Source organism: Nicotiana tomentosiformis, chromosome 4 (genome assembly GCF_000390325.3).
Source record: "Nicotiana tomentosiformis chromosome 4, ASM39032v3, whole genome shotgun sequence".
Lineage (NCBI taxonomy): Eukaryota > Viridiplantae > Streptophyta > Magnoliopsida > Solanales > Solanaceae > Nicotiana > Nicotiana tomentosiformis.
The window spans coordinates 91,610,030-91,625,548 of NC_090815.1; positions in this window are offsets into that span (position 1 = coordinate 91,610,030).

Here is a 15,519-nt window from a genome sequence, read left to right on the forward strand (position 1 = left end):
CACGCTTATTGAACATTAGGAACTTCAAACCTTGACATATTTCCAAATATCATTTTTTGTATCTAGTTTCCTCCAATCAAATACATTAAGAGGACAAAAGGTCCCATTCCTTCCCAATGTGCCGAGGAAGCTACCCAACTCTTTCACAATTTTATCAGTAGGACCAATGGGCTGATTGAACTCATTTAGCATGATTTTTTTACGTTTCTTCCTTCCATGCACACTTTGCATTTGAGTAGGGACTCTTTTTCTTTTTGGCGTGAAAGGGCCTGCACTAATACAAAACAAGGTTAATCACCAATCACCACTGTTAGTTAATTTTATGATTAAAATTTATATATACTTGCCTAGTTCCTCAGATTGTTCAATTGATTCATGATTGGTAGAATCTTTAGATGGTTTATGCACAGCTTGTGATGTAGGAGTGATGAAATCCATTGGCACTTGCCGCACTTGTTCTTGTACTCCTTGTGCTGTAGAAGAGGTAGAAATCAATGACACTTGTCGCAATTTTTCTTGCAATTGAGATCTTAGCGAAACCTTTTCAGCTTCTGATTGTCTTTCTTCATTTTCATTAGACATTATTGCATGAAAGGTTCTTTTTGTTGTCAACGATTGATTTCGCAAAAAAGTAAGTGATCGAGATTCTGATTGTCTTTCTTCATTTTCATTAGACCTTATAGCTTGAGAGGTTCTTTTTGTTGTCAATGACGAAACCTTTTGGTTTCGCAAAGATGCAAGTGATCCAGCTGGAATGCGGTTGGATATATTTTTGTTTTTGCTTGAGCACCCTTCTTGATTCATGACTGTTAAAATCTCTGTCGGATTAAAAAAGCAAACGCGAAATAGCTTAGCAAAAGCATTAATAGAAAGCATTTTAAAGTAATTTCTGAATCAAATATCAGAAAGTTTAGCAAAAACATTACCAGAATAATATTCCCGAAAACAATATCAGTTCTCTGTCAATTAATTCAGCAGTAGCAACAAAGTTAATAGATCCCAAATCCTGCAAAATTGAAGCATATCAGAATAATAATCTACAAGATAAATAAACAAAAATAATCTTAATATATATATTAGGGCATGCATGTATTTATTCATAATGAAGACCCAAATCTTTTATCATGTTTCTAGCCTTGTTGAAAGATTCTGGTACCTGAGCAAAGGGAAATACCTCTTTTATCAACTATAACAAATCTGAGAAAGCCACATTACTCAACCCATGCAAGGATTTAAGCAAGTACAACCGAATAGTGAAACTCAGTTTACTGAAATTTTCACACCCCAGATATAACTCTTGTTTTCCTTCCTCCAGTAATTTGAAATTTTTTCTTGCATCTTCAGATTGTCCTTCCCTAACTCCTTCATCCCCTACCTGACCCTCTATATTTCTAAATGTACCATGAAGCATTCCATTAATATCGTCACGCAGGTTTGAACCTTCATCATCATTGCTTGGAAGAGGTGTATTTCTCGAGAAAATCCCTCCCCGTGGAAAATCTATTTGGTATAACCATTAACAAACCCATGAACAACTAAATGATCCTCCACCACATTTCTATAATGCCAATAGCGATTAATGCACTTTTTGCAAGGGCATAATATTTTATTTCTTTGGGCGGCTCGTTCGAATGCCTTATCAAAAAAATTATTCACTCCACCTATATACTGATCCGTCCATCTAAGGAGATTCATCCAACTTTTATCACCATAATCCATGGATATCCTATATAATATATTCATATCACCAAAATTAGTATTCAAGATAAGCAAGGTTCAGGGATCAAGAAGGCCATACTTGGAGGTAAATAGAATTAAGCAATTTCAAATTTTCTTAGTAGCCTACTATTAAAATGTTTCTGTTGTTCTCAAATGCATTTTCTAGTTTGAACTTTTTCTCTTTTCTTAAAAGAGTAACTTGATGTAATGATCCAACCGGTTATTTTAACTTTTAGAACTCCCGTTCCCAAGAATAAAACTCTCCGTATATACTTTTTATGATTTATGATTTGCGGGGATGGTTGGTTCGGGATTTGAAAGTGTTTGGATTGAAATCGGAACACTTGGTTCCTTAAGTTAGCCTTAAAAGGCCAAGTTTGACCTCGGTCAATATTGGGAGAAAACGACTCCGGAATCAGGATTTGATGGTTTCAATAGGTTTGTATGATAATTTCGGACTTAGCCGTATGTTCGAATCGGGTTTTGGATAACCCGGGAGCGTTTTGGCACTTAATAGTAAAAATCAACTATTTGAAAGTTTAAAGTTCTTTAAATTTGTTTTGGAGTAGGTTTTTGAGTAATTGAAGTCCGTTTGAAATTTTGAGTTTAAAAATAATTTCGTATAGTGATTTAAGACTTGCACGCAAAATTTCGTGTCATTCCGAGTAGTTTAAGTAGGTTTCGGCTCATTGAAAATAAATTGAAGAACTTGAAGTTTTAAGTTTGAATCAATTTGGTTCAGGGTATGATTCTTAGATTTGATGTTGTTTTATCCATTCCGAGAGTTCAAGTGAGTCCATTTTATGATTTAAAACCTGTTGGTATATTCGAACGGGCCCCCGAGGGCCCCGAGTGTTAACCGGATGAGGCTCGGACCAATTTTGAAAATTTGAGTAAAGACTGAAGCTCCCAGCTACTGTCATAATCGCACCTGCGCTTAGACAGCCGCAGGTGCGAGCCACCAATCACAGGTGCGAAGGAGAGGAGCCTGCCCAGCCATCACAGGTGCGAAGTATTTTGGCGAACCTGCGAACGCGCAGGTGCAAAGTCCTGATGCGCAGGTGCGAAGACCTGATGCGCAAGTGCGAAGGAATTGGCGCACCCGCGTTTGCGCAGAAGCGAACAATATGTCCGCAGGTGCGGTGCCAAGCCAAGGGGGTAAAATACGCACCTGCGAGGAATTTTCACAGGTGCGAAATCCGCATGTGCGGTACCCCTTCCGTAGGTGCGAAAAACCTGTCTGGACAGAACCTTAAAAACGGACGAAGTCAATCCATTTCTTTCCATTTTTCGTCCATTTTCGGAGGATTTCAGAGCTTTTGAGAAGGGAGTTCAACTAGCAATTTGGAGTTAAGTTAATTCTACACACCTTGAGTTAAATACATAGATTATAGGTACATTATAACTAGTAAATCATAGAAATCAAGGGTTTAAATAAAAAACCTAGATTTTTATAATAATGAGATTTTAACCACGAAAATGGTTATGGAATTGGGTAGAAATTATATATTTGAGTTCTTGAGATTATGGGTAATATTTTCATCTAAATATTTCCAGAATTCGGGCACGTGGGTCCGGGGTGAATTTTAGAAATTTTACTGTTTTGGTTAGGGTAAATTATTTAATAGCCTAAATTCGAATAATTGAACATGTATTAATTATTTTGTATAATATTTGGATAGTTTCGAATTTTTCGGCGTTGAATCAAAAATTTAACGCGGCGTGGTAATCGGAAAGTGGACTTTGAGACAAGGTAAGTCTCTTGTCTAATCTTCTAAGGGAGAAATTACCCCATAGGTAATTAAAGTAATAATTGTTGCTAATTGTGGGGGCTACGTACGCACGAGGTAACGAGAGTCCGTGCGTAGCTACTATTAATGCTAAAGTCCGGGTAGTTTAGGACTCAAAGCATGAATTACTTGTGTAAATTATATTCTTTGTTTAATTAATATTATTTGATATATATACATATATATTGTGAATTGTTAGATAAAAATATTAAAGGAAATTGTATTCTTTGTTTAATTAATATTATTTGATATATATATATATTGTGAATTGTTAGATAAAAATATTAAAGGATGGAAATCTCATATGCTTGATTTTCTGTTTAAATTAATTAATTGTTAAGAGAAATTGTTCTTCCTCCCGAATTTATCTTATAATAAATATACTCTCCTTCCAGAGGTACATAAGAAAATGTCTTCCTTTCTTGTGGAACAGGAAGAACGCCTCGGCAGGATAGATGTATCTATAGATCGCGCCGCACGTCCCTCGGTAGTGTACGCGACACTCTGGATCGGGCCGTACGACCTCGGCAAAAATCGTGCTTAATAATAATAATAATAATAATTACACGATACTTTGATGGTTTATTGTAGATTGTTAAGCTAATTGATAAATTGGGAATCTTTGGAATTTAAAGAATTATTATCCCTGCTTGTTAAGGAATTATTGGTAATTCGTAAATGAGACTAATTGACAAATTGAAAATTTATTGGAATTGAAGGAATTTAATTATTTCTGCTGGTTAAATAAATTATTGTTATATTTTGTGAATCATGCTGATTTAGATATTCTAGTTTTATTTCAATTATTATTATTGACCCATAGTGAGTGTCAAAGTCGGCCATCTCGTCTCTACCACTTCGAGATTAGGCTTGATACTTACTGGGTACACGTTGTTTACGTACTCATACTACACTTGCTTTACCTTTTGTGCAGGACCTGAGGCAAGTACTAGTGGGGGACCTATCGTCTTGCACCCATATTATCCAGAGGCATAGTGGTGAGCTGCCTTCTCTAAGCCGTTGGGCAGCTACCAGTGTCTCTTCTTACATTTACATTCTGTCTATTTTATTTCAGTCGATATTTGGAGTTTTGTATAATCTAATAGATGCTCATACACTTGTGACACCAGGTCTTGGCACACACATTGGTAGAATTTGGAATTGTATTATTTTCTTCGATTTAAGTTAATCAGTATCTTTTCAAATTCCTTTAATATTTCTACAAAAATAAAAAAAATTACTTAGAAACTTATTCTGAAAATAATTTATATATGTTTAGTTTATTTGTTGGCTTGCCTAGCTGTAGTGTTGGGCGCCATCACGACCTATAGGTGAAATTGGGTCGTGACAACATGGTATCAGAGCACTAGGTTCACGTAGGTCTCACAAGTTATGAGAAGACCTAATAGAGTCTTGTGGATCGGTACAGAGTCATCTGTACTTATCTTCGAGAGGCTATAGGGTGTTAGGAAACTACCTTTCTTCATATTCCATTGTGCAATTGATGTAGTACTAAATATCCTTCTCTTATGTAATGACCCGGCCGGTCGTTTTGAGAATTTAAGTCCTGTACGATGGCATAAGGACCTGAGCAGCTTCGTATTATGTGTATTGATTGCGTGCGTGGTTGAATTCAATTACCGGATGATTCGTAGTGATTTAGGACACTTAGTCCCTAAAACGGAAGCTTATGTCTTAGGATTTTGACCGTAGTCGGAACTATGTGAAGACGACTCCGGAATGGAGCTCTGTCGGTTCCGTTAGCTCTGTTGGGCGAATTTGGACTTAGGAGCATGTCCGGACTGTGAATCTGAGGTCTGTAGCTGATTTATGCTTGAAATGATGAAAGTCGAATTTTTTGGAGATTTGGATTGGAAGTGGACTTTTTGATATCGTGGTTGGAATGCAGTTCTGAGAGTTGGAACAACTCCGTTATGTTATTTGGGACTTGCCTGCAAAATTTGATATCATTCCGGGTTGATTTGATAGGTTTTGGCATCGGTTGTAGGAATTTGAAGCTTCAAGTTCTTTAAGTTTGAATTGGAGGGTGATTAGTGATTTTAAGATTAGTTGATGTGATTTGTGGGCTCGACTAAGTTCGTATGGTATTTTAGGATTGGTTGGTATATTTTGTTGAGGTCCCGGTGGCCTCGGGTGAGTTTCGAGTGCTTAACGGATCAAAAGTTGGATTTGAGTTGCTGCTGAAGTCTTCAGGCATCTGTCATTTTCGCACCTGCGGTGGAGAGACCGCAGGTGAGTGATCGCACATGCGGAGTGGCAAGCGCAGAAGCAGAAAAATGGAGGAGTGCCAGGGGTCGCAGGTGCGAGGTGAATTCCGCATCTGCGATACCCGCAGATGCATTAGGGTCATCGCAGGTGCGCAAGGTCCGCAGAAGCGGAAGAGATTTCCGCAGGCGCGCACGCGCAGGTGCGGCCCTTTCATCGCAGGTGCGAAGGCATAGGGGGCAAGTGATTTGCACAAATACGCATTGTTTTTTACCGCACAAGCGCACCCGCGAGTGCAGGCTCCGCAGGTGCAGAAATACCTATGCAGTGGTTAAGACCTAAGGGGTTCGCAATTTTTGTCATTTTTGGACCTTGCAACTCGGTTTAGGGCGATTTTTGAGAGCATTTTCGAGAGATTTCCTGAGGTAAGTCCCTCGTGCTTATTTTTTATCAATAATCATGCTTCCCCATGTATTTTCCCACCTAGTTAGTGTGTATTTAAGGTGGAAATTGGAAGTTGGAGGCTTGAGATTTGGGAGTTTGAATTGTGGATTTGGATGACCATTTGCTGTCGGATTTTAGTAAATTTGATATGGTTATACTCGTGAGTGAATAGGCTTTTGGATTTTGTGACTTTTACCTAATTCCAAGACGTGGGCACGTGTCGACGTTTTTGGGCGAATTTCGAAATTTTTGTTAAAGTATTGATTTAATTAATTAGATGAGTCTATTATGATTGTAATTATGATATGTAATTGGTTTTGGATAGATTTGGGCCATTCAGAGCAGGATATTCATGGAAAGGGCATTCTTACGGATCAATTGAGCTTGACTCGAGGTAAGTATCTTGCCTAACCTTGTGTGGGGGATTTTCCCCTTAGGATTTGAGTCATCTATGTTGATTATAGTATGTGTACGCAAGGTGACGAGTGCGTCCTCAGACTTATTTGTGAAAAGTTGGCCTTTAGGGTTCTTATGTCGTTATATTCACCGTGTATGATGTTGTTCTTGATACGCTTGAATTCCTATTTGCTAGTTTCACCTCTACATGCTTTGATTAGAGATAACTGCTTCAGGATTCACTCTTACTGTCTATTTGACCCTTATTCGACTAAACCAAAGATTTTACCTCTTCTATCGTCGTGCTATATTTTTCATAACTGCTTATCTTTAATTCAAATCATTATTTTCTCATCCTATAATTGTTTAGTCTTAATTAGAGTTATGATTATCTTTCGCTGCTTATCCTTACTTGAATTGTTGAATATTCCTCGTAATTGCTCAACCTCAAAGGAGTTTAGATAACCTATATCTTAGTTGACTTGCCATTATTTGGAACTATTTGACTCATGTTGGCTTCTTATTGTTGACTTGAATATTGTGGAATCGTTGTTACATTTTTTATTTGTTTTCCCATATTAAGCTATTCTTCTTGTGCCTAGCATTCTTTACTGTGGTTATTCCTTGTGAATGAGTTCTACCATTCTTGTGATTTAAACTGTTGAGTTGATTTGCTCGCCGTACTTTGCATTTCTGTCATTGTTTCTTTTGTACTCATTATGGTGATGTACGAGGTTTCTGTCGTGTTATAGTTGTTATCAATGTTGTTTGCCCTGCATATTTAAATTGGGACTACAGACGTATTCCGGGAGATCTCCCAGCACAGCATATTTATTTTGGGACTACGGACGTATTCTGGGTGATCCTACAGCACTGTATATTTATTTTGGGACTACAGACATATTCCGAGAGATTACCCAGCACTGCATATTTAAATTGAGACTACAGACGTATTCCGGGAGATCCCCCTGTACTGCATATTTATTTTGGGACTACGGACGTGTTCCGGGAGATCCCCCCCCCATACTGCATAATTAATTCGGGACTACGGGATGGTATCCCGGTAGATTTCTCTTGCGGTTATATCTGTGTTCGGAGCTGCTTTTCTTCCATGCTTAGGTGTCACAGGGTGACTTATACTCGAAGAATAATTATTTGAAAGGGTTATACTTGAAAAGTATTTATCTTGAAGGAACTATATTTGAAGAATATTTATTTGAAAGGGGTTATACTTGAAAAGCATTTATCTTGAAAGAAGTATGTTTGAAGGCTAATTATTTGAAAAGTTTATATTTGAAAGTTTTTTTTTTATCTTGAAAGAACTATGTTTTAAAGATATTTATTTGAAGGAAGTATATTTCAAAAAAATAATTTCTTATTGGAAAGGATTATATTCTAAAGGCCTCAATTTAAAAACTTACGGGTGAAATTTACACTTGAAGGATTTGACTAATTTATTGGGGTTGTTGGCTGAGACCTGATGTGAAAACTATTGCAGCTGCTGAGTTACTGCTTAGCTTTACTGTATTTTGATTTTCGGATTTGGGTTGTGTTTCCGTTCATTCTTCTGTTTCTTATTCTGGTGTTCCGCTGTTACTTGTTGTTTTTGCTTGCTTATTGCAGTTGCTATGTCAATAGCTATATCGTGGGGTCCTTAGATAGATGTCATGTTCTGTCATCCCTATACTTATGTTTGTTCAGTTTATTAGACCAGTGGGTGTCTTGACTAGTCCTCATCACTACTTCACCGAGGTTAGTCTTGATACTTACTGGGCACCGCTGTGGTGTGCTCATGCTACTCTTCTGCACATTTTTTTTGTGCAGATCCAGGTCTTTGTTCGTTAGCTAGCGGTGTGAACTGTTGCTACGGAGACTAAAGGTAAACCTACCTCTGCGTTCGCAGGCTTCAGAGTCACATTCAAGTTTTTATTTTGCACTGTTTATTCTTATTTCTGGACAGTTGTATTTAGAAGTTTTCTAGCAAACACTCTGTAGAGCTTATGACTTGTACTACCAGTTTTGGGAATTGTAAGAGATTTCTATTTATTTTGTTAGATGTTAATTAAATAATGTTGTTTCAATTAATGTTAGGCTTGCCTAGTCCCTAAGACTAGGTGCCATAACGATACCAAACGGAGGGAAAACATTGGGTCGTGACAGTTGGTATCAGAGCTCTAGGTTCATAGGTGCTACGAGTCATAAGCGAGTTTAGTAGAGTCTTGCAGATCGGTACGGAGACGTATGTACTTATCTTTGAGAGGCTACAGAACTATTAGGACAATTTCACTTCCTTCATTCCTATCGTGCGAGTTCATTGATCTTGAAGTTTGAAATTTACCATTCTATTCTCTCACAAATGGTGAGGACACGGACTGCGGTTCCTGATGATGTTATCCCCGGAGTAGATGCCGCTATGATCAGAGGCAGAGGCTAACGAGGAGCATGTGCCGCAGCTAGAGCACCTACCAGAGTAGCAGTCGGGGATCCGCCAGTAGTCCCAGTTGGGGTTGCAAGTGCCGGAGGCGCCTACTATTACCCCCGGACTTCAGGAGACTTTAGCACAGTTCCTCAGGCGGGGTTATTTCCGGTTTCACCAGTTACTTCACAGATCGGGGGAGGAGTCCAGACTCCCGCTGCCCACACTCCAGAGCAGCGAGTTCACGTTGGTCAAGTTCCTGGTGTCATGGTGACACAGGCTGTGGTTCCAGTTTAGCTTATGGTCAGAGCAGCAACATCCAAGGAAGGGCATCTTAGTTTTTCAAGGTTCAAGAGATATAACCCTCCTATATTCAGCGGTTTGGCTTTAGAGAGTGCACAGGGTTTTCTGGAGGAGTGCCATAGCATCCTCCGCACTATGGATATTGTTGAGACGAGTGGGGTTGCTTTTACTACGTTCCAGTTTAAGGGAGCAGCTTATCAGTGGTGGCGGGCATATGAGATGGGTAGCCCAGCCGAGTTAGCTTCACTTACATGGGTTCAGTTTTCAAAGATGTTCCTGGGAGAGTTTTTACCTCAGTCCCTTCGAGATGCATGGCACGCAAAGTTTGAGCAGCTGCGCCAGGGCACTATGTCAGTGTTAGAGTATGCCGTGAGATTCAGTGATTTGGCCAGGCATGCACATGTTTTGGCCGCCACAGTTAGAGAGTGTGTCCGTAGATTCATTGAGCGACTCGGGCATGATATTCGATTCAACATTGCTCGAGAGTTAGAGCCAAATGTTTTGCTTCAGCAGGTGGTAGGGATCACTCACCATGCAGAGGATATGCGGGGCCATGAGAGAGAGTATAGGCGAGATCAGGAGAGAGAGGACAGGGAGATGAGGACGTCTCGTAGACCAGAGAGATCTACTGGTCCTTATTTTGGAGGCAGGGTACGACATGGTAGAAGTTTTATGGGTCAGCCAGTTCAGTTTGCACTTCAGGCTTTGCACAGTATTTCAGGTGCTCATGGGTTTCAGAGTACCCGTATCGCACAGTTTCCACAGCCACATCTGCAGAGAGGTTTCTTCGAGTGTGGAGATACCAGCCACAGGGTGAGTGATTGTCCTAGACTCCGGACATGTGTGTCACAGTGGAGTATTCAGGCGAGTAAAGGGCACCCGTTGATGTGTTTCATATAGTAGGCTTGAGGCCACTATGCCAGATGATGTCATATAGGTATGCTTTTGATTTGTTACAGAGGGGCACCATTCGTATTTTGATTCAGTTCTGCTTATCAGGGCGAGTTCCCCTATTTGTTGTTGTACCAACTATGGGTGAGTTCATGACTTAGTATTATGTTTAGGTGTTTACCCCTGTTGGGAGACTCTATGAGTGGTAGCTCGTATCTATCGTTTGTTTCTATTCATTATTGAAAGTTACGAGACTAGAAGTGAATTCATGTTGTCCATTATGGCAGGTTTGATGTGATTCCTGAGTAAATTGGATACGATTTGTGATTTGATATGTTTGAACCGGGCTGAGTACCGCGGTGGAAGTTATATCAGGATGCGACCCCTGTGATTGTTCATATGCTTTAATTATTTCCTTGTTATATTGTTTTGTAGGTAAGTATTGATAGAGGGTTGTGCCTGTCGGGCTTGTTTGGTAGTTTCCTTATATGTTTCTCTTTTCATATTCAGTCAATTTCGTTCTGTGCTTCTTGAGTTTTAGCTTGCAGGGTGTGTGCCTGGTGGTGTTAGTTGTGACTTGTTGATTCGGGTGTATAGTTAAGAGGTCTTCGTGTTTCTTGCATCATTGTCAGTATTGTGGAGGTTTGAACAGGGTTCTAACGGATATGAGGCTAATTGCCTGTGATGGTTTTGATTACGGGAAGCTATTATGATCAGAAATGATATTTTGGGCCTATGTATGGTGTGTCTTATTGTGTGGTCGTAGCTTGTGGGTGTAGGCATGAGTTGTTACACCTGGTTGAGACTGATACCGGTTATGTATTTAGAATCGGGTCTTTTGAAGATAAATGGAAGGCTTATCGGTGTTGATAGAAAGGATAAATTACAGTTGGGATGGTGTCGTTAGGCTTATGTGGATTGGGGTGATGTGGGGTCCCCCGCGGGTGTATATTGTATATGCACTTTCAGTGATTTGAAGACCTTGAGGCGATTCTTAGCATGTTCGAAGACGAACGTTAGTTTAAGAGGGGAAGGATGTAACGATCCAGTCGGTCGTTTTGAGAATTTAAGTCCCGTACATCGGCATAATGACCTGAGCAGCTTCGTATTATGTGTATTGACTGCGTGCGTGGTTGAATTCAGTTACCGGATGATTCAGAGTGATTTGGGACACAGTCCCTAAAACGGAAGCTTAAGTCTTAGGATTTTGACCGTAGTCAGAACTATGTGAAGACGACTCCGGAATGGAGTTCTGTCGGTTCCGTTAGTTCCGTTGGGAGATTTTGGACTTAGGAGCATGTCCGTACTATGAATCTGAGGTCTGTAGCTGATTTAGGCTTGAAATGGCAAAAGTCGAATTTTTTGGAGATTTGGACCGGAAGTGGACTTTTTGATATCGGGGTCAGAATACAATTCCAAGAGTTGGAACACCTCTGTTATGTTATTTGGGACTTTCCTGCAAAATTTGACGTCATTCCGGGTTGATTTGATTGGTTTTGGCATCGGTTGTAGGATTTGAAGTTTCAAGTTCTTTAAGTTTGAATTGGAGGGAGATTCATGATTTTAGCGTTAGTTGATGTGATTTGTGGGCTCGACTAAGTTGGTATGGTGTTTTAGGATTGGTTGGTATGTTTGGTTGAGGTCCCGGGGGCCTCGGGTGAGTTTCGAGTGCTTAACGGATCAAAGGTTGGATTTGAGTTGCTGCTGAAGTCTTCAGGCATCTGTCATTTTCGCACATGCGTTGGAGAGACCGAAGGTGCGTGATCGCACGTGCGGAAAGGAAAGTGCAGAAGCGGAAAAATGGAGGACTGCCATGGGTCGCAGGTGCGAGGTGAATTCCGCATCTGCGATGCCCGCAGATGCGTTAGGGTCATCACAGGTGCGCAAGGTCCGCAAAGGCGGAAGGGATTTCCACAGGCGCGCACGCGCAGGTGCGGCCCTTTCATCACAGGTGCGAAGGCAGAGAGGGTAAGTGATTTGCGCAGATGCGCATTTTTTTGCCGCACAAGCGCACCCGCAGGTGCGAGCCCAGGCTCCGCAGGTGCGGAAATACCTTGGCAGTGGTTAAAACTGAAGGGCTTAGCGATTTTTGTCATTTTTGGACCTTGCAACTCGGTTTAGGGCAATGTTTGAGAGCATTTTCGAGAGATTTCCTGAGGTAAGTCCCTCGTGCTTATGTTTGATCAATAATCATGCTTCCCCATGTATTTTCCCACCTAGTTAGTGTGTATTTAAGGTGGAAATTGGAAGTTGGAGGCTAGGGATTTGGGAGTTTGGATTGTGGATTTGGAGGACCATTTGGTGTCGGTGTTTAGTAAATTTGATATGGTTTGACTCGTGAGTGAATAGGCTTTCGGATTTTGTGACTTTTACCCGATTCCGAGACGTGGGCCCGTGTCGACGTTTTAGGGCAAATTTTGGAATTTTTGTTAAAGTATTGATTTAATTAATTAGATGAGTCTATTATGATTGTAATTATGATATGTAATTGCTTTTGGCTAGATTTAGGCCATTCAGAGACGGATATTCGTGGAAAGGGCATTCTTACGGATCGATTGAGCTTGACTCGAGGTAAGTATCTTGCCTAACCTTGTGTGGAGGATTTTCCCCTTAGGATTTGAGTCATCTATATTGATTATAGTCTGTGTACGCGAGGTGACGTGTGCGTCCTCGGACTTATTTTTGGAAAGTTGGCCTTTTAGGGTTCTTATGTCCTTATATTCACCGTGTATGATGTTGTTCTTGATACGCTTGAATTCCTATTTGCTAGTTTCACCTCTACATAGTTTGATTAGAGATAATTGCTTCAGGATTCACTCTTACTGTCTATTTGACCCTTATTCGACTAAACCAAAGATTTTACCTCTTCTATCGGCGTGCTATATTTTTCATAACTGCTTATCTTTAATTCAAATCATTATTTTCTCATCCTATAATTGTTTAGTCTTAATTGGAGTTATGATTATCTTCCGCTGCTTATCCTTACTTGAATTGTTGAATATTCTTTGTAATTGCTCAACGTCAAAGGAGTTTAGATAACCTATATCTTAGTTGACTTGCCATTATTTGGAACTATTTGACTCGTGTTGGCTTCTTATTGTTGACTTGAATATTGTGGAATCATTGCTACATTTTTGTTTTATTTTCCCTTATTAAGTTGTTCTCCTTGTGCCTAACATTCTTTACCGTGGTTATTCCTTGTAAATGAGTTCTACCGTTCTTGTGATTTAAACTCTTGAGTTGATTTGCTCGCCGTACTTTGCATTTCAATCATTGTTGATTTTGTACTCGTTGTGGTGATGTACGAGGTTAATGTTGGTTATAGTTGTTATCTCTGTTGTTTGCGCTGCATATTTAAATTGGGACTACGGAAGTATTCCGGCAGATCCTCCAGCATTGCTTATTTTTTTGGGACTACAGACGTATTTCGGGAGATTCCCTAACACTGTATATTTATTTTGAGACTACGGACGTATTACAGGAGATCCCCCCCTCCCCCCCCCCATACTGCATAATTAATTCGGGGCTACGGGACGATATCCCGGTAGATTTCCCCTGTGGGTATATCTGTGTTCGAAGCTGCTAATCTCCTATGCTTTGGTGTCACAGGGTGACTTATACTCGAAGGATAATTATTTGAAGGGGTTATACTTGAAAAGTATTTATCTTGAAGGAACTATGTTTGAAGGATATTTATTTGAAAGTGGTTATACTTGAAAAGTATTTATCTTGAAAGAACTATATTTGAAGGCTAATTATTTGAAAAGTTTATATTTGAAAGGTTTTTTTTTTATCTTGAAATAACTATGTTTGAAAGATATTTATTTGAAGGAAGTATATTTCAAAAAAATAATTTCTTATTGGAAAGGATTATATTCTAAAGGCCTTAATTTAAAAACTTACCGGTGAAAGTTTACACTTGAAGGATTTGACTAATTTATTGGGGTTGTTGGCTGAGACCTGATGTGAAAACTATTGCAGCTGCTGAGTTACTACTTGCCTTTACTGTATTATGATTTTCGGATTTGGGTTGTGTTTCCGTTCATTCTTCTGTGTCTTATTCTGGTGTTCCGCTGTTACTTGCTGTTTTTCTTTCATTATTGCAGTTGCTATGTCGTTAGCTATATTGCGGGGTCCTTAGATAGATGTCATGGTCTGTCATCCCTATACTTATGCTTGTTCAGTTTATTAGACCAGTGGGTGTCTTGACTAGTCCTCGTCACTACTTCACCGAGGTTAGTCTTGATACTTACTGGGCACCATTGTGGTGTGCTCATGCTACTCTTCTGCACATTTTTTTGTGTGCAGATCCTGGTATTTGTTCGTTAGCTAGCTGTGTGGACTGTTGCTGCGGATACTTAAGGTAAACCCGCCGCTGCGTTCGCAGGCTTTAGAGTCACCTTCAAGTTTTCGTTTTGCACTGTTTATTCTTATTTCTGGACAGTTGTATTTAGAAGTTTTCTAGCAAACACTCTGTAGAACTTATGAGTTGTACTACCAGTTTTGGGAATTGTAAGAGATTTCTATTTATTTTGTTAGATGTTAATTAAATAATGTTGTTTCAATTAATGTTAGGCTTACCTAGTCCCTAAGACTAGGTGCCATAACGATACCAAACGGAGGGAAATATTTGGGTCGTGATAGTTGGTATCAGAGCTCTAGGTTCATAGGTGCTATGAGTCATAAGCGAGTTTAGTAGAGTCTTGCAGATCGGTACGGAGACGTCTGTACTTATCTTCGAGAGGCTTCCGAACTATTAGGACAATTTCACTTCCTTCATTCCTATCGTGAGAGTTCATTGATCTTGAAGTTTGAAATTTACTATTCCATTCTCTCACAAATGGTGAGGACACGAACTGCAGTTCCTGATGATGTTATCCACGGAGTAGATGCCGCTATGATCATAGGCAGAGGACGACGAGGAGCACGTGCCACAGCTAGGGCACCTACCATAGAAGCAGTTGGGGATCCGCCAGTAGTCCCAGTTGGGGGTGCAAGTATCGGAGGCGCCTGCTATTACCCCCGGACTTTAGGAGACTTTAGCAAAGTTCCTCGGGCGGGGTTATTTCCGGTTGACCCAGTTACTTCATAGATCGGGGGAGGATCCCAGACTCCCGCCGCCCACACTCTAGAGCAGCGAGTTCACGTTGGTCAGGTTCCAGGTATGATGGTGACACAGGCTGTGGTTCCAGTTTAGCTTATGGTCAGAGCAGCAACATCCGAGGAAGGGGATCTTCGTTTTGCAAGTTTCAAGAGATATAACCCTCCTACATTCAGCGGTTTGGCTTTAGAGAGTGCACAGGGTTTTCTGGAGGAGTGCCATAGCATCCTCTG